The sequence below is a fragment of the Pogona vitticeps genome, chromosome 2 (assembly GCF_051106095.1).
Source record: "Pogona vitticeps strain Pit_001003342236 chromosome 2, PviZW2.1, whole genome shotgun sequence".
Classification (NCBI taxonomy): domain Eukaryota; kingdom Metazoa; phylum Chordata; class Lepidosauria; order Squamata; family Agamidae; genus Pogona; species Pogona vitticeps.
Window position 1 is genome coordinate 228190373 of NC_135784.1, and position 20672 is coordinate 228211044.

The 20672-nt window shown below is 40.6% G+C and overlaps 1 long non-coding RNA gene across 1 annotated transcript in view; it reads right to left on the bottom strand.

The window, feature by feature from the left end:
- The window catches only part of LOC140704844 (uncharacterized), a 116856-nt gene that overhangs the window by 91962 nt on the left and 4222 nt on the right, over positions 1 to 20672 (bottom strand). The window lies entirely within an intron of this gene.

Below are 20672 nucleotides of genomic sequence, written 5' to 3' on the forward strand. Positions count from 1 at the left end.
TTCCACTGGGGAGCATTTGCCTTGGCAAACATCTGCGATAAAAGGCTATTTAATCTTAATAACTAAACAGTCAGTTATGCTAATTCGTCTCTTTTATTGCCGGCTTACACTGGAATCTTGTGCAGGTCCCTTGAACAAGGTGAACCAAGAAATGAGGAGCAAAAGGGCATGACCTCATTTAAAGTAACTAAGCTCAAAACCTGATGTTAAGTGTTTGCTAGCCTTTTCAAATATTTTATGGTCTGCAACCCAACATTTGCCATCTCGAACAGATGCCTTGCCTGTCATTCTGGATGAGTACCTTTTATGCTTGAGTTCACAGAGTTGCTCTAAAAATATAAGTAATCATAGGTGTTTTAGAAATTAATCCATGGAACTATAAACACAACAATCAGCATCTATTCTGCCTTGGATGCACATATAGGTATTTACATGAGAAATATATTCCTGAATTATTGGCAGAGATTTCAATCCACTTGCCTTCTCCTAGTTTTTTTTTTTTTTTAAATCACTAAATGGGATTTTCACTTGCTCTCACTTGCTTCCTCTCATCACCTTGGCTTTACAACTGCCTCCCTCACAACCCGGTGGACACTAGGAAGATTAGTTAGTGGTGTACAGTCTTTGTCTTGTCCCTCATTGTGCTAGGTTTGTGATCTGCACTGTGCCTTGAAGAGTTTCCTGTTGAGCATTATCAAAAGCAAAGATGCTGTAACCTTTGAAAACATCAAGACTTGCCTTCTAGTGTCTCTGGGTTTGTCTTTTAGCATCCAGCTCTAACTTTGAAGTAGCTGTTGCTCAGCTCTCCATTTCAACTTTTATCAGGAAACCATCCTTGCCCCACAATACCCTTTTTCATTGCAAGAGAAAGAAATGATGAAACGGAAATGATTTCATCGGTATGACAGGCCAAGGTATTATGTGTGCTTTGAAAGGGATCCCTGCAAGACAGGAAATTCCTCCATCTCATCTGTCACACCTTTTGAATGCTTGGATAAAGGCCAAGACTAAACCAAGCAAGTATTTATACTTTAAATAATGTGGCAAACGTTTCTGTACTTGTACAAGATCAATATGGTTTACACCATTTATCTGAAACTTGCAGTTAATGTATTTTGACACTTCCAACCATTTAACATTGTTATAAAGACAGCTAAAACATCAATTCAGTGTGTTTTCTCCTAAACTGAAAATTGGATCCATTAAGTTGGAAAGAGGGGTGGTGTCCTGTGTAGTAAATCTAAATCTTGAGGAATTGGGAGATGAGGAGAGAATCAAAAGAGGGAGAATATTAAACCCAAGCAGAAGAAAGTTAAGGGACGAAGTTTCCTGATCAACTTGAGCTACTCTTATGATTGACTGAACTCTCATACTGTGCTAATAACTTGTTCTCTACACATGTAGTGTGCCTTGCGAATTGATTTAGCTGCAAATATGCAAGGGTGAGCAATGGCTTTGAGAGTCTTGCTCACAATATTTGTCATGTCACATCAGCCAAGAGTGGTGGAAGTTCGTGATAAATGCCATTTCTAAAGAGGAATCGGTATTTATGTATGAACAGCAGCAAAAGCTGGGTTGGGCAGTTAAGTGCAGTTTGGGGACATAAAACCCAGCTTCGTTAAATAGTTCACCAAACACTCTTTCAAAGTGGGAATAAGAGGCTTCCATTTTCTGTCAAAATCCAAGATGTCAAATTTAATATCCTGAATATCGGCATTTCTGCAGACCCCACTGCAGGCAATTGCTGCACATTCCCACTTTCTCTTTTTCTCTCAACTACAGCCACTGTCCTTCTCAGACAAGACTTAGCAGCAATCCAAACTTAGGACCTCTGTCACTCTAAGCACAATTTACTCCCTTGATTACATAGAAGATGGCAAAGGGATTGCCAGTTCCTACTGGTACTACTCAGCATGTCCAATGATCAGAGATAATGGGAGACAGAGTCCAAAATTTTTTAGAGAGCTACAGGTTCTCCAGCTCTCCCCTAGGACAAGCTAGAAATATGAAGAAATTTCACCAGTGTCTCGCTATGACCGTGACAGACTGTCAATGCTTCTCCGTCAGAATGGTTCTTGCCTCTGGTGCAAGAACAAGGCACAAGCATCTCTCTTTTTTTTTTATCATGATTCTGCAATTTGTTCAGACTTGTCCCTAGGATCTTTTAAGTTTTCTGAAGCTAGGAACATATACATACAGATCCATCCATTCAAGAAGAAGAAGAAGAAGAAGAAGAAGAAGAAGAACCACATCTCTGAACTTCCTTCACATCCTGCCCTTTTGCTATATGGGGAAAATGCATGTGCATTTTTCATCCAATGTGTAAGATGAACCAGGAGCTTGATTTATATCACTCCAATAAGCTTGTTCCTCCACCACACAATGACTGTTGGCAGCATGACAAATTTCTGAACAATACTACTATTCTATATCATGGTCCACCAATATTCTTTGACTGACCTCTATTTTATGGGGTGGGGTGGGGAGTACAATTTGCCAGTCTGGAAAAGTTTAAGAACCAATAAGCAAAGACTAGTATTCTATTGTTAACCCTCAACTTACAATATGTTAGCTGACTCAATTGCTGGATTGTTAAATCAACACTTACATAAATCCAGTGGAGTCAGTGGGACTACTCTGTTTGGGACTATCAATAAAATATTGGCTATTATAAATAAATAGAAAGATTTGATCATCACTAGAAAGTTAGTTTACTCTTTTAAAAAATCATAAGGTTATCTATTATATATAATTGCCTTGCTTTCTCATGGACATGTGGTGACAGGAAAAATGTAGACATTAGACAGTGTGGAGGGCAAAATGCACACTGAAGAATGCCATAAGACCACAGTGAAAGGTGTGAACAAATCTTAACACCATTACATGGACTGGAATAACTCCTCATGGGCAGATGATAACTACTGTCACATGGTGCCTCTTAAAACTTAACAGGTAACCCAGAAGGATACTCTGGCTGCTGATATTTAGTTGCTGAGAGGCCCAGCAGAACCAAAAGGCATCTATTGATACTGTCCAGTCCTCAATGTAGGTCATCAACTAAGTGACCAAAGTTATTTCTATCCCCAAACTAGGCCTGAAACTAGATCAGAATGGTCTATGTCATCCAACTTTGTGTGAAGGCTTCAAATACTGTCCCTAGTATCAACAGTTAAAAGGCTGTTGGGTTGCCACAATGGGAAAAATGCCTCTGTGAGAACATGGAGAATTGTCCCCATTTCGGCTAGATGGACCAATGGTTTGATTTGTTACAAAGCAGTTTCACACTACATTTAAACAGCAACTTGAACATTCTGTAGAAGTTTGTATACAATGGATGTATGAACAAAAAGCAGTTTTCTCTTTTTTTCCAATTTTCCCCAAGGGAAACACCTCTCATAAGGTGTAAGAGAGGGCTGTGTCACATGGAGCTGCAGGATGATAGAGAACTGCCCAGATTTGGGCAAAGGGCTTCAGCGCCAGGGGATAGTTTATGAACAATTTGATGAAGGACAGCCACGGGCATCAAGATCTCTGGCACAAGGATGATGCTCTACAGTTATTATCACTAACTTGGCTTCATTCCCATTACTTCTGGGTCTTGAATAATAAGAATTTCATTAAAGAGAAATGAATAGTAGAGGAACTTCCATTATGGACACTGTAGGCTTGGTCTGAGTAGTTTCTCTTGAAACCAGCAAAAGAACAGGGATTCACAACTATGCATGACATATATTCACAATTTAAAATCTCATGTTCATAATTAAAACTTTACAATGTCTGCTTTACTGGCTACAGAATTCATGACCTTTCAAAATGTGAGTCGCTTGGGACCTGGCTGTAAAGGTGAGGTGTATTTATTGTGCATGGAGTATGTGTATGTATGCATGTGTCGTTGGCAAAAATGGCAAGACTAGAATTGGGATTCTAAACCGGAGCAGTTTTTTGATATTTTAATTAGCAGAAGCACACAGTGTAAAAATATGATACTAAATTACTAAAATATGAAAATCTATCCCAAAGAATAATAATAATAAAAAACCCCGGTTACAATTAAAGTGAAAAAATATTGGTTAAAGCTCAGGTGCATGGAATTATCAGTTTTATTTTAAGGCAAGAAAAGGCATTTTGATGGTAAATCTATCTTTCAGACATGCTTAAAAAACCTATTACTGTTGGCACACACAATCCAGAGAAAATTAGGCATACTTGATCCATTGATTTCATTTCACTGAAACAAGCAAGGCTAATTTTCTCTGGGATTAGAGCAAAGATTTACAAGGCATATTACAAATAAGTTCAACAACACACCAACTTCAGAACAGAATTATATTTAACCTTCAAGGCACAACTGCACCACTGGACACTACGATTCATCAGCTATAAGCAGTAACATATCCTTCAGTTACCAGGAAGTAACCACAGATAGGGGAGTTTTTATTGTACAACCTTTTCTTTATAATAATCTATTGCAATCTAGAGGTTACATGTAGTCTAGCACTGTAGACTAGATTGGGCTGTGGTCTGGGGGGCTGTGAGGTGTGGTGAAGTGCCTTCTGCTTAGGATCTAGGCCACCAATACCTGCTAGTACTATGGAGCTTTCCTTTCCTATTGTCCACTCCTTTCCTTATCACTGAAAAGTCCAGAAAACAGCACAGTAGTTGTTACAGTTTTGCACAATCTGTGAAATTTGCATTATATGCACAATTTGCACAGCTTAACACAAATTGTACAAAAATGCTCATGGAGGTGCAAAAACTCTTGTCTATACTAGCAGAAAATATTTCACTGCCCAACAGACAAGGAGGGAAATTTCTGGACGTGAAGATGACAAAAGAGGACTTACCTTTCTTGCTCAAACAGAGTAATCTACTGAGGCTCATGGCTGAATGAGTATTTGAACATAGATTCTCCCTGATCTAGCTGGTTGGGTAGCTCAAAGAACAGGAGTATCTATCTGCAAATCCAGGTCTTGGGAATTTGATTCCTCACTGAGCCTCCTGGGAGAAAAGCTAACCTATGTAGTCTTGGACAAGCTACACAGTCCCAGGGTAACCTCAGAAGAATGGAATAGTAAACCATGCCAGAGCATTTTAAACCTAGGGAACCCTAGTATATGCTGCCATATGTCAGAAACAACTTGATGGCACATAATTATAATGATAATTATAACACTGGCTGAAATCCTGTTGATTAGTGTTGTTGATTAGTCATTAAGTTGTGTCCGACTCTTCGTGACCAGAACATGCCAGGCCCTCCTATCTTCCACTGCCTCCCGGAGTTGTGTCAAATTCATTCTGGTAGCTTCAATGTCACTATCCAATGATCTTGTCCTCTGTCGTCCCCTTCTCCTCTTCACATTTTACCAACATCAGGGTTTTTTCCAGGGAGCCTTCTCTTATGAGATGGCCAAAGTATTGGAGCCTCAGCTTCAGGATCTGTCCTTCCAGTGAGCAGTCAGGGTTGATTTCCTTCAAAATGGATAGCATCACAGTTCAAAAGCATCAATTCTTCAGTGGTCAGCCTTCTTTATGGTCAAGCTCTCACTTCCGTACATCGCTACAGGAAAAACCATAGCTTTGACTATGCAGACCTTTGTCAGGAAGGTGATGTCTCTGCTTTTTAAGATGCTGTCTAGATTTCTCGTTGCTTTCCTCCCAAGAAGCAGGTCTTTTAATTGTCACCATCTGCAGTGATCATGGAGCCCAAGAAAGTAAAATCTGTCATTGCCTCCATATCTTCCCCTTCAATTTGCCAGAAAGTGATGGGACCAGTGGTCATGATCTTAGTTTTTTTTAAAAAAATGTGGAGCTTCAGACCATTTTTGGCACTCTCCTCTTTCACCCTCATTAAGAGGTTTTTTAATTCCTCCTCACTTTCTGCCATCAGAGTGGTATCATCTGCATATCTGAGGTTGTTGATATTTCTTCCCGCATTCTTAATTCCAGTTTGGAATTCCACCAGTCCGGACTTTTGCATGATGTATTCTGCATATAATTCAAATAAGCAGGGAGACAATATACAGTCTTCTTGTACTCCTTTCCCAATTTTGAGCCAATCAGTTGTTCCATATCCAGTTCTAACTGTTGCTTCCTGTCCCACATATAGATTTCTCAGAAGATAAATAAGGTGGTCAGGCACTCCCATTTCTTTAAGAACTTGCCATAGTTTGTTGTGGTCAAAACAGTCAAAGGATTTTGTGTATTCAATGAAACAGAAGTAGATGCTTTTCTGGAACTCTCTGCCTTTCTCCATAATCCAGTGCATGTTAGCAATTTGGTCTCTAGTTATTCTGCCCCTTCGAAATCCAGTTTGTACTTCTGGGAGTTCTGGGTCCACATACCACTGAAGCCTGCCTTGTAGGATTTTGAGCATAACCTTGCTAGCGTGTGAAATGAGTGCAATTGTATGGTAGTTGGAGCATTCTTTGGCACTGCCTTTCTTTGAGATTGGGATATAGACTGATCTTTTCCAATCTTCTGGCCACTGCTGAGTTTTCCAAACTTGCTGGCATATTGAGTGTAGCACTTTAACAGTGTCATATTTTAAGATTTTAAATAGTTCCACTGGAATGACATCACCTCCACTGGCCTTGTTGTTAGCCATGCTTTCTAAGGCCTACTTCACTTCACTCTCTAGGATGTCTGGCTCAAGGTCAGCAACCACACTGAGTTGTCCGGGACATCCAAATCTTTCTGGTATAATTCCTCTTGTGTATTCTTGCCACCTCTTCTTGATGTCTTCTGCTTCTGTTAGATCCCTAAAATTTTTGTCCTTTATCATGTCCATCTTTGCACAAAATGTTCCTTTAATATCTGCAATTTTCATGAACAGATCTTTGGTTTTTCCCTTTTTATTCTTTTCCTCTATTCCTTTGCACTGTTCATTTAAGAAGGCCCTCTTGTCTCTCCTTGCTATTATTTGGAAGTCTGCATTCCATTTTCTGTAACTTTCCCTATCTCCCTTGCATTTTGTTTCCCTTCTCTTCTCTGCTATTTGTAAGGTCTCGCTGGACAGCCACTTTGCTTTCTTGCATTTCCTTTTCTTTGGGATGGTTTTTGTTGCTGCCTCCTGTACAATGTTACGAGCCTCCATCCATAGTTCTTCAGGCACTCTGTCCAGCAAATCTAATTCCTTAAATCTGTTCTCCACTTCCACTGTGTATTCATAAGGGATTTGGTTTAGATTATACCTGACTAGTCCAGTGGTTTTTCATACTTTCTTCAGTTTCAGCTTGAATTTTGCTATAAGAAGCTGATGATCAGAGCCACAGTCAGCTCCAGGTCTTGTTTTTGCTGACTGTATAGAGTTTCTCCATCTCTGGCTGCAGAGAATATAATCAATCTGATTTTGATATTGCCCATCTGGTGATGTCCATGTGTAGAGCCGCCTCTTGTGTTGTTGGAAAAGAGTGTTTGTGATGACCAGCTTGTTCTCTTGACAAAACTCTATTAGCCGTTGCCCTGCTTTGTTTTGAACTCTGAGGCCAAACTTTCCTGTTGTTCCTTTTATCTCTTGACTCCCAACTTTAGCATTTCAGTCCCCTATAATGAGAAGAGCATCTTTCTTTGGTGTCAGTTCTCAAAGGTGTTGTAAATCTTCATAAAATTGGTCAATTTCAGCCTCCTCAGCATCGGTGGTTGGTGCATAAACTTGGATTACTCTGATGTTTAAAGGTCTGCCTTCGATTCGTATTGAAATCATTCTATCATTTTTGAGATTGTATCCCAGTACAGCTTTTCCCACTCTTTTGTTGACTATAAGAGCTACTTCATTTCTTCTACATGATTCTTGCCCTCAATGGTAGGTATGATAATCGTCTGAATTGAATTCGCCTATTCCCATCCATTTTAGTTTACTGGTGCCCAGGATGTCAACGTTTCTTCTTGACATCTCCTGTTTGACCACATCCAGCTTCCCAAGGTTCATAGATCTTACATTCCAGGTTCCTATGCAGTATTTTTCTTTGTAGCATCGGACTTTCCTTTGACTTCCAGATGCGTCTGCAGCTGAGCGTCCTTTCGGTTTTGACCCAACCACTTCATTAGCTCTGGAGCTACTCGTACTTATCCTCCGCTCTTCCTCAGTAGCATGTTGGACTCCTTCCAACTGAGGGGTTCATCTTTTTATTTATTTATTTTATTATTAGATTTTTATCCCGCCCTTCTAGACAGGAGTCTACTCAGGGTGATCTTTCAGCATCATATCTTTTAGCCTTTTGTGTCTGTTCATGTGTTTTGTTTTGGGGGTTTTTTTGGCAAAAATACTGGAGTGGCTTGCCAATTCCTGTTCCAGGTGGATCGCGTTTAGTCAGAACTCTCCACTATGACCTGTCCTTCTTGGGTGTCCCTGCATGGCATAGTCCATAGCTTCTATGAATTACTCAAGCCCCTTTGCCCTGACAAGGCAGCAATCCGTGTTGCTTAGTGTAGTACATCACAATTAAAGTAAGCCCATTCAATCAATGGAACTTATAAACATGTTAACTCACCAAACTCCCACTGAATCAGTGGACCTACTCTAGTTGCAACTTACTACAGTGGACCCTCGACTTACAGACAGCTCGACTTACAGACTTTTCGAGTTACAGACTTCTCTGGCTGCAAAATATAGATTCGACTTGCAGCCGGAGAATCGACTTACAGACCAGAAAAAAACCAAAATGGGACAAAAATAGAATAAAAACTGCCAGTTATGGGATTAATCAGTTTTCAATGCATTGTAGGTCAATGGAGATTCGACCTACAGACTTTTCGACTTGCAGCCACCATTCCAATACGGATTAATTCCTTAAGTAGAGGGTCCACTGTATACTAAGCAGCACAGTTTCAGCCATTGTAATCAGGATGTCATATGGCCCCTAGTGAGATTAAACTAGCCACATCCCATTATGTTGATTGTTTATATAGGTAAAAGATCTTATCCTCCTTCCCTCTTTGTTTACAGTGTAATAGTAAAAAGCAATTAAGTTCTGAAAAGATGTGCAACGACACAACAACTCCGTGTCATCACGTTGCAGAGTTGTCCTCACCCTGTATACAATAAAGACATGTTCAAAAGTGATTATCCAGGTCAATACACAAAAAGGAAACTGGGAATGAATACTCCAAGTGAGATGGGGAGGGGAATGCTAATTGAGGAAATTGGTTTAATGAACAATACTACATTGATACCTTTAGGCATACACAAATTAGCCCATTATACACAGTGTGTGTGCCATTGTTTTCTTCCTCTCTCACTGTGGCATTCTGCAGAACAGTTAGTTAATCTTTGTAGTTCCTTTTGAACATATAAAAAAATGCTGTGCCAGTAGTAATTATTCTCAGGGCGACCCTGTCTTTCATGCAGGTACTCACCCCCACCTTAAATTCTAAAAGAAAAAAGAATTAGACTGTGTTTGGGTCCATTGCAGAGCACTACAGCAAAAACAAGTGGCTTCATCTGAACTCCATCATTGGCACATCGAGGCACTTTCAGCAGGTCACCATTAGGAAGCTGACAAGAGTGTGGCTCTGCAGGATGATGGTATCCTTGGAGATTTAGCAGCCACTCACTGATGATTAATTAGAGGGGGGAAGTTTCTCCTTTAAAATACACACACACCGTGCACACATACAAACCCCCATCTTGATTGCTAATTACTCAAAGAAAAGAGGAACAACAGGACTCTCACCAGTGCAGCTGGCCAATGCTTTTAAAGCATTAGGAAAAAATTGATCACTTAGTTAGTATGCAGCTGAGGGAACCAGGGTCAGCAGAGCTAATTCAGAAGGGAGGTTGGAGTCTGAGGGTTTTTCACCCCAGCCAAAATAGTTCATTTTGGAGTTTCAGTTAGATTGGAAATTTTCCAGGTAGAACAAGAGCAGTTTTAGCTTAGGTTAGTTTTAAATGCCACCTTCCATCTAATGGAAGGCAAGCCAAGGAATATCTGCTTGTTTTAGCTGTTGTAGTTTCTTACCTAGAAACACCAGAGATTCTTCTGCAGGAGGAGATCTGTTGCCTTTAATGTCCCTGGTGGCACAGATTACTCATAAGACTGAGCAGGTCATGCAAGAAGCTGCTACAATAGCAAGATTGGTCTAGATTTTTTTCTTTTCCAGGAACAGAATCTTCATCTTTTGTTTCTTCTTTTCAATACTTTTTGGCTCACTACTTTGTCTGCATACTTCCAGGAATCTGTTCTCTTAAATTCCTACCTGCTTACCATTCAAATCCCACATTGTTCCAAAATTGAAACCTTTATTATTAAAATGAGTGGTACTGGCATTTGAGTTCATCTGGAAACCATTTTTTATCCCCAATGTCCTTTTTTTCTGTACTCTGAATGGAGGTTTTGGCTGTAATTATCCAGTGGTGAGGAGAAACCACAACACACATGTTCAAGTGTACTCTAGCCTTATTGTGTGTATACCATTCTATGTGGGAGTGACTAGGTTGACACATAATGCAGGAAATTCTCTGGGATTGGAACAGTCAGATTTGCATTATTTTCCATTGATTACACAACATAAAACTCAACGTGAATCAGCTCAGAATTCTTCCCCTGAATCCATAGTTTTTTCATCTCTTGTGGGGGCTTCTAGTTTTTTTAAATGAATGCATTTGCATTGTTTCAATGGCATGATTGTTTGAGCCAATGGGGAAGGGTTTGCAGATTTTCAGGAGGCACAGTTAGAGCACAACTATCATAACAATCTGGAAACAAGGCTGACTGATAACTTCCTCCTTTCTCTCTGCTGATTCCTCATTTCCCCCCTCCTCTTTGATCACCTAGGTGTCCTAGTGCTGGGGTAGCAAATCTTGAAAAGAAAAAAGAAAAGAAAGAAAGAGATGGAATAGAGAAACAAGCAGACTTAGGCACCAGGTGTGGGGAGACAGGTATTAAAATTGTTAACAAGCTGCAAAAAGACTGAGTCCAATTTCCTCCTCTCTCTCTGGTGACTCCTGTGTGGTTGGCTGAAGCATATTAACCCAAAAAGCCAGACTCTTGGGTGCAACTTCACAGGTAGTCATACCCCGAGGCACCTATGAATTGTGAGACTTTCTCCCCCTCTAACTCTGAATTATGAACTGTGATGCAAATAATAATGATTAATTATTTAAAAACTAAAATAAAAATCTACCATTTCTATTTCACCTATAGCCAGCATTGTAAAAGCTGGCCACCACAGCAGTTAGAACAAAGGGAGGATCTTCCAGTTCAACAACTGCAATGCATTGCTCTCTTGTCTCCTGCATGATACAAAGTGAAAACATTAAACCCTAAAGCTTTCCTAGAACAGAAACACTGGGACTGAGTTACATTTAAAAACCTTTAAATGTAACCTGAGTTACATTTAAAAACCTTGATCAATCACCCTGTCTCTTAACTGGGGAATTAGTTCAACTGGGACCCAGACTTAGGAGAAAACAAAAGTGAATTGAGCAGCTGTGTCTGTTACAAATACAGCTAGAGTGCCTTCACAACACTTTTTTTGGGGGGGTCTTTATTCTTTATTTCATCTTCTGTATTGCACTGGGATCTTCTCCTTCTGCACTGACTTTTGTGCTTGATAACAGAAATAAAAAAAAACAGTCTGTTGTTTCACCCAAGCATTTTAGTTAGTCTTAAGAAATATACTGTCCAGTTGTGTCTTCTGAACAATTTGTGAGGTTCTGTAAAGAACACTAGATGCCCTGGGCTCCAGTTTATACTGTCAATCTGCAATAGTGTAGAAAGGGTTGAAGGAACCACAACTTCACTATGTTCCTTAGCAAAGACCCTACGACTTTGTATCCAAAAGGCCGGGTTCAACCTCTGGCATCTTCAGGTAGGGCTGGCACAGATTCATGTCCAAAAACCTGGAGAGGGGCTCCAAGTCAGCACAGATAATCTTGACCTACAGGTACCCACACCCTCAAGTCAAGTTAGGGTAGAGAGCTTTAGGGATGCTTTGCTGAAAGAATGCAGGAGCCACAGAAGTGATTTGAATACTTGATTTGAATACTTAGGGTCAAAAAAGGCAGTGCGTTAAATGTGTAGCATCTAGCACTGAGGTCATTCTTTTTTTCATCATAGCCAGACTCCCTGTAGCCTCAGTAAAAGAAGATTGGAACACACAGAGACCCCAGTTTTAAAAACTATGGAGACAAAATATAAATGAAAAGACTATGCTATTGTTGCCAATTTGGGTGGTTATTTCTTGCTATTGTTGTTGTTGGGGGATGAACTGATGTTGTTTAAAAAATTGGCTTAGAGGAAGATTTAACCATTTCCTAGCTACTAGCAGTGGAATCTGATCCAGATTAGGTCTCCATGCAGGAGTAAAAAAGACATGATCTCATAGCTAGCTGCTACACATTGAATATATTCTACTTTGGAGTGAGGCTATTATTTTCTTTTGGCTACACAGTAGAGTACAGCGACTCACAGAGGAGAAAAGCTACAAGTCCCTCAGAGTCCACGCCTTTCTCAATAACTCGCACTTATTTTCAATAACTCATGCCAAGACATTTGTAAGAGAAAGAATAGGAAAAAAAATTACTTTCAGTTGTTTGAAATTATAGGCTTGTGTATTTTGCTTTCTTTACTCCAGATATACTTCGCAACCAACTTAACTGATCAACAGCAAAACAAGAAAAAAAGGAAACCAAAACCAAAATAAAACCAAACCAATCCAAAAAAACAAAACTATTGCCGCTAATAGACTAAAAAGGTAGAAAAAACACTCTGCAGAGAGGGGAGGCTCTCTTTGAATTCAAAGGCTGGAAGGAATGATTGGTTAGTGCTGGATAGATAGACAATCATGCCAGTCCAGGAGAGTCCCTTCCAGGCACACAAATCACAGATAGCATGTGAGGTTATAAACAAAACTCCAACATTATATTCACATGAATATTTAGGAATAGCATTTCATATGACATTTAGGAAGCAATTAAAGACACTGCTTATCAGGGAGGCTTCCCACACCAACCCAATCTGACCACCGTCTCCCCCCTTTTTTCTTTCCCTTTCTTTTCTTCCCTCTTGTCCTCCATCCACTCTGGGGATTAGTGGGTACCAACTGTTTTTTTTTTCAGGGCTATTGTTGTTGGTTTCAATGCCTCTTTTTGTTTGTTTGTTTATTTTTATTGTTGTGTTGTAACCCGCCCAGAGCAGTGCTGTGATACTAATGGGAATAAATAAACTAAGTGAATACTATGGCAGGAGACAGAATTTATACATGTAAGCGGAATGACACTGAACATAGGGAGTATTTAAACTTGTACAGAATGAGGAGAGAAGGACAGAAGGTGTGTGAGAGCCCGCAGTGGAGCATTTTATGGTAAGGGTTAAATGTGTAAGTAAAATACAGAAGAAGCTCTTCATGCACTCCAACCACTGTTTCACTATTCCTCTTTAGCACTACCTCTATTCCTGCTCTTTTACATAAAATGTTGAAGACTAGCAGCTTCACTATCAAATCTGCAATTTCTGGAAATAAGGAGGCACCCCAAGAATACAATAATCACTTCCAGATGTAGGCCCCTCACAGTAGCACTCAGAGGGCACTTGCCATATGGTGTCATTTCCTTGGCAAAATATTTTAAAGAATGGAAGAAGTGGGTGAAAAACAAGGGAGGGTTATGAGTGAAGGTCACTATCATCGGAAGCCCATATAAAATTAAGTGAATGAAGCAGAATAAGGGGAGATTAAAAGCCTCCTCTGGAACCACACACAATTTGAAAATATGGGTATGCTGCTGCTAGTTCACTCTTGTATGACGAGAACCTAGAACACAGCATGCTATTCTGGCTTTCAAATACAAAAAACGCCAAGCAAAATGTAATGCTTGAAATCTGAAATAAAGTTCCATTGAATGCTCATTTTCCCTTCAAATCAGGATATGACTTTCCAATGACAATAGCCATCTATATGATAAAGGGGTTCAGAAAGGGCCAGCTGATTTGAAAAGAGATCACTGACACTCTTTGCCATCTGCTGCCTTCTCTGTAAAAGCTTTTGTGGGAGCGGGGGTGAGATTGCTGTGTTTGAAGTAGCATAATAGAAAACTGTCAGAATACACTTAGGCAGAAATAACTTGAATGCCTCTTAGCAGAAACACCAATTATAGTACCTGGGTGACAAAGTAAAGAGGAGATCTATCTTAGGGTGCATTCAGACTGTAATTTATCTCCTTTTGTTCCCCTGTTGGGTGGTTAATTCCAATCTGTTTTGCGGTAAGTACACAACATAGAGCTTAGCATGAACTAGCCCAGCCCTTTTTCATGGCCATATGTACCTTTTTAATTCATCTACAGTACTACTCTTCTTTGGGAGCAATGGGGTGTGCATGGAAAGATTAATCTAAATGAAATCACTGAGCAAAGTGACTCTTTTCCACCCAATCCAAAACAGTACCATTTCACTGTCTAGTCACAACCTTATACCATCTTTACCTTCTCTGTTGTCCCAACTGTGATTCCTGGAATCCCTCTGTGCTGTTGCCTCTTGCTGTCTTTTAGGTGCTCAGCCAATAACAGCAATTTATTTATTCATCCCAGCCATCTGGTAGCCAGGCCACTACTCTGGGCAGCTTACAATAACATAATGTGATAAACCTCTAAGAATAAAATAACTAATGTATAATAAGTATAAATATTGATTACATCATCATCATCATAGTCATCCTTCAGTCTCAAGAGACTATGGTAACGTGCTCTGTATGGAGGACTTTGACGCTGTACGCGAAGCTAGAGTGTCCTCTCTAGGGCACAAAGCCTGGGTAAAATAATATGGAGGATAGGCTGTTACCCAACCAGCAAATCCCCCCTCTCCATGTCACTGAAATAGTCCAATGGGAAGGCAAGAGCCAATACAACTGATTATATATATTGCATATTGATTATATATCAATATTACATATTGATTGACAGGTTTGGGAGAAACCTGGAGGAATTGTTAAACATCAGTTTTGTACTATGCAATAAGTATTTGTAAGGATCATTACTTAAAGAAACAAGCAAAGCTAGAATTTATCCAGCTGAGTAAATTGTAACAGCTGAGAGACCAATCCCAGGATTGGCTAACCCTGGGATAAAGCTAGCAGACCTAGCACACACACTCTGTGGTGGTGTGGGTTGCTGTCATCCTGGTAATACTGCAGCTCTGTTCAATGATTATATATATTGTGACAAAACAATGGCATTTATTCCAAAATTGACAGAGTATAAATGATCAAAAACATTAGTCCAGATTAAGGCTCTGAAAGGCCTGTATGAGCAGTCATGGTTAAAAGGGAGCAGTATTGCCAGTAATGGACTGGATAAGAGTGAACTAGACAAAGCTTAATTCAGACAAGATAGAGGTGCTCCTGTTTAGTTGAAAGGCAGATCAGAGAATATTCTTTGAGATGTCTGCTTTGGCTACAATGACTCATGCCTAGATTACACTCCACCTGCACTACTGAAAATTGTTTGTGGGATTGGCTTAGCAGAGAGTTTGGAAACTTCAGCTGGTTCAAAATGCTGCACCCAGATTGTTGATGTGCTGGTTAGAAGGAGCATATATCTCCCTTACAGCAGCCTCATTGTCTGCCAGTTCATTTTTGCGACCAATTCAGTGCTGCTTATGGCCTATAAAGCCTGAAAAAGCTTGGGTCCAGACTAGCTAAAGGACTGTATTGCTCCATGGGAATCAGCCCTGCTGTTAAGACATCCTGGGGAGGCCCTTCTCTCAGTCCTACCAGTCTCACAGCCTCAGATGGTGAAAAATGAGGACTTTCTCAGTGGCTGCTCCCAGGCTGTGGAATGCACTTTTGGGGAAGCCAATTTGCCCCCCCCCTTCTGATTTTTCTGTTGACAGGCTTTTAATCAAGTAAGCACCATTGTGGGATGCTATATACACTGTACATTCTGCCCCAATTCCCTGACTGAACTGAGCTGGATATGCTTTTTAACTCACTATGTTTCTATGTGTGAAGGCAAGAGGAGAAGGGGATGACAGAGGACAAAATGATTGGACAGTGTCATTGAAGCTACCAAGATGAATTTGACCAAACTCCGGGAGGCACTGGAAGACAGGAGGGCCTGGCATGCTCTGGTCCATGGGGTCATGAAGAGTCGGACATGACTTAATGACTAAACTACAACAACAATGTTCAATTATGTTTATTACGTTGTTTTCATTGTGTGCCAGCTTGGGTCTTTCTGTGTAAAGAAAGGCAGCATGCTAAGTCAGTCAGTAGGAGAAATCTGTGTCCCATTCTGCAAGCTAGCAACTTGAATGATTTAGACTCCACTCTGCATCCAAATGTAAAAGCAATTCTTTAAGCTATTTGAGAAATGGGGAAGTGAACAAATGGCACCAAGTAATTACGTACTTTGGGGACCTTTGGACCTACAATGATAAACTTCTCAAATTTTATGCTAGTGTACCCACCTAAGCCATGAAGAGTAGAAGAAGTAGCCAGAACAGAATTTCAGCAGAGAAGCTGTTGGGAAAAGACAGAAGCAGCCTCTCCTCACCAACTCTTCTCAGGCCACGAGCACACCAGCGAAATGTGCCACGTGGTTCTGCATATTTTTATCATGGTACACTCATGCTTTGCGATCACGTGACATATCTCCTAGGATGTGTGTCCCTATGTGTTTTTGAAGTATAGCGAACTTTATTGCTTTGAGGCGCTCTGTGCAGGAACACCTCAGTTCCAGAATATTTCCTTCCACATTTTCTTCTAAGTCTTTCTGTCCACCGTTTATTAAAAAACATTTTCTGATACACTGATGTATCAGCAACAATTCCATTATCTATACATCACTTTCATTGGCATTTCTGCCCCTTGCAGCATTGTATGCTGCTCAATGGTGGGGAGCCTGCAGCCTTGTGCAGTGTGTGCCCCTAAGCACTAGGTGGAATGATGTTGAACAGACTCATTTCCTGGCGGACTGGGTGGGTGTTGCCGAACATGCTCCCATTTCCCTCTCCTTTTTTTATGGCCGCTCTACTTCAAACATTGTAACCTCTCTTGCATTTTCTGTAACTGTCATCAACTACTCCAATACCAGACTTAAAGTATCCTGAGTAGATTCTCACACTGCCTTTTTTGGGCAAATGACAAGTTGGTTGTGGAGTGCCAATAGGTCATTGCATTGCAAACGAAACAGGTTCTTTACTCGGCTCATGTGCTCAAGAAATCAGTTACTCCAGAGTCTCTGTCTACTGTTTTCCCTATTTTGGGAGAAGTGGTGGAATGGGGAGGTACACAATGGAGGGAACTTTTTGGGAGAGGGAGCACTAGATTGGTACTCGGATAACCATAACATTGGTAACCAGCTAAGATATGGGATGGATGAAAACTGGGAATTATGATCCTGGAGTGGCACCAGTGGAGTATTAATTTCCACAGAGGCATTGTCACCAGTCTGAACAAAGAGGTTGCTTCCGCTGCATTGCCAGGGGTGGCACTGGCAGTGGCACTGGAAACTGTCTGGAGCGTGTTGCATATGCATGTGCCGCACTACTGAAAAACACATTATAAGTAATAAGCCCTTAATGGAGCCACAGGAGCACATTTCTGGTTGTGCCCTGCCCCCCTGCCTATAAATGGTTGGCCAAAGCATTGAAGGGTGGTGGTGGTACTCTTTATTTTGAGGCAAGTATTCAGGGAAAGGAAGGAGCAGGTGGCTTCTGCTCTGAAACTGGGGCAGAACATTTGTCTTTTGGGGCCCCTGGATAATTGGCCATAGTCATGCCTTTGCATCCCCCCCACCCTCAATCTACTATGGAGGAGTATCCCAAGGTTCAGGACATTGCCAGGGCAATGCACCAGCAGTGTATGACTGGTCATTTCCCTTGCGGAACTGATCTGTCACAAACATTTAGGGGATAGCAGGGATGGAACAAGAAAATGGACGGGGATCCAGAAATTTAGGGCCACTTTCATATAGATGTGTCCCCCCCCCCCCCCCGGCAGAGGATCAGTAGTAGTGGGTGGGGGCTTTTTAGCCATTGCAGATCCACCACGAAGGCCACTTAAGAAAAACCTTATGTGGTTCCAGGTGAAGCGGCATCACCTGGTGGAAGGAACCGCAAGTACAATTGCAGGGCCAAGGCATGCTGTCTACTTGTAAGTGGAAATTATCAGGCAGAGGGCATAGAAACTGTCTGTACATAGACACTTAAAAAAAAGATACACAACAGCAGCAGTACTGGTGACAGCATCACACGGCAGATCCCCTTCTGCAAAATATTCCAATAAAGCCATGTATGCAGAATGCCCATGAAACAAATGTTTCATGATATGCCCCCCCAAAGTAGAAGACTTCAGGCAGGAGGGGGTTAGCACAGAGGCAGAGTAAAAAATTCTATAATAGCCATGCAAATTTAAATTTTGAAATTGATGGAGCATAACAGCAAAACATTTTGTAGGTGTGATCACAGCCTTAGTTTCAAAACACCCTCTCAGTAAAATCACCTGAGCATAAACAGCTGTCCAGCTACACTGTTCCACCCATCAATAGCTAGCAGTCTCATTGACAAAGTTGTGGGTTCTCAAGTCTAATTACATCATCTAAAATCTAATATGAAGTACATTGGACCACTAGAGCAGTGGCTCCCAACACTGGATGACGCAGGTGTTCTTGAACTGCAACTCTTAGAAACCTTGGTCAGCACAGCTGGAGGTGAAGGCTTCTGGGAATTGCAGTCCAAGAACCATGGGTCACCCATGGTTGGGAACCACCATATAGAGCACCCTTCCACAATACAGTACTCTCCATCATCTCTAACCACCAAGGGGATCAGACTGGGGGAAACGATGCAGAATAAATACTACCATTTCACTTTCAGGTGGCTTATTATGGCACTAACTAATTATAATTAATCTCCCCACACCCAATTTACCTGTGCTGCTATAGGATATATATAAATTATTAAGGTGCAGTGTGCCACTGCTCATCTTAAGAAGGTTGTGTGTTCGTGTATAGTTAGATAAGGACATGTAGTAATTAAAAAAATAAAAAATATAATTAATTAAAAACATTTTTATATGTTACAGTTTCTATCTTTAGTAACTCAACACCTTATAGGCCTAATCATTCATCTTTTACAAATATGGCGCTAGAACTGCAAAATACTGATTTGCAGTATTTTGGGATACACGTCAAGATGTTTTTGAGATTCCAGGTGAGCTTGCAAACACTGTTAAATCTCAGTGCATGTAGCTCTTTAGAAATGTGATGCAAAGCTGATTGAAGCTGTTTCCCCACTATGTATCAGAGTCCATAGAAGCTGTGGAATATTTAATCGAGTTTTCCCAGTCAAGAAGTAAGCAAGAGGTGCGTAGAATAAATAAAGCTACAGTATATGTGCTACTTGCTCTCCCAAGCTGCCCTATTGCCCTCTGGTATAGCAGAGGGTATTATTCTGTTACCACTTTTTATAATCAAAGTCAGCTGGTCAGCTACTATATATGGGGAAGGTGGAATCCTGTTTTGTTCTTTGCCTCAGACAATTGTAAGCTTTTAACCCTTAGATCATTGCAATTACTGGGTATGGTACCAATTCTAATTTATCTCTACCTGCATGTTAAATCCTTTGATTGTAGTAGCTCTCCATGACTCTTTTCCTATGCAAATCAACATGGGTTGAATAGCACAGGCTGAAGACTTCAAGAACATTGCTTTTCAGTTGAGCCTTGTCACAACTTCAGCTGGAAGTTATAGAGTTGCGATAAATAGACAATGAACACACATGAATGAATGGTCCTATTGTACCTCTGGGCTAACAATGTCTTACCTTAAGAAGAAGATGATGATAATGAGGTAATATTTTACTGCACACTACCATGCTAAATACACAGCAGCCTGACAAAGGGCTGAACTCCATACAGTGTGAGCAGACATTCTTTCCTTTTTACTAAAAGACCTGAAAGCCTCACTTCATGCTTAGGTTGCTTCATACAAACACATTTTGGGCCGAGCAAAAGTGGCTCATTTTTCATTTCACCATGTTTTGCCTACAGGAAAGATGCGACTGTTTGAAGAAAAATAAGCCTGGTGTATTTCAGTGACATCAAGGGATGAAATCTTTGATAGGGTTATCCATTCAGTCTCTCCTTAATTCCTGAGGAAAATTGCTCTTGCTATCTATTCTACTCCAGAGAACCATTAACAAAAGATTTTAGTGGTCATGTTCTTTTCATATTTGCTTTTGCCTTGTTGTTTTTATACTGTTGTAAGTGGTTCAGATAGAAGCTGCGTTTCCTAATTGGATTACCTTTAATAGGTTAGAATACTCTGGGTAACACTTACACAGCCACAATCAGTCATCAGTTTGTGCATCCCTAGAACTGGTTTTTCAGCTTTTTCCAAGTAGGTGAGACTCTGGCACCATTCGTTAATAGCCTTCTGTTCCCATTCCTCCCATTGTGCTATTTCCCTATGGATGCCAGTAAGGAAGGATTCATCCCTACAAAGCATCAGGATTTTCATGATTTTAATGAACATTTTCCCCAGCACCCAGATGATGTCCCTGCCTTGTATTACTTTTTCATGTGTCCCCACATCTTTGTGTCTCTACCAGAAAGCCTGGGTTCGTTTATTTATTTTGTACTGCTTTGTACACTGGGAGAAGGAATTTACCATGATGGCACTTCCTAGCATTTAGCACCAATGCACCAGTGAACAAAGCACCTGGAAGCATCATAAATACAT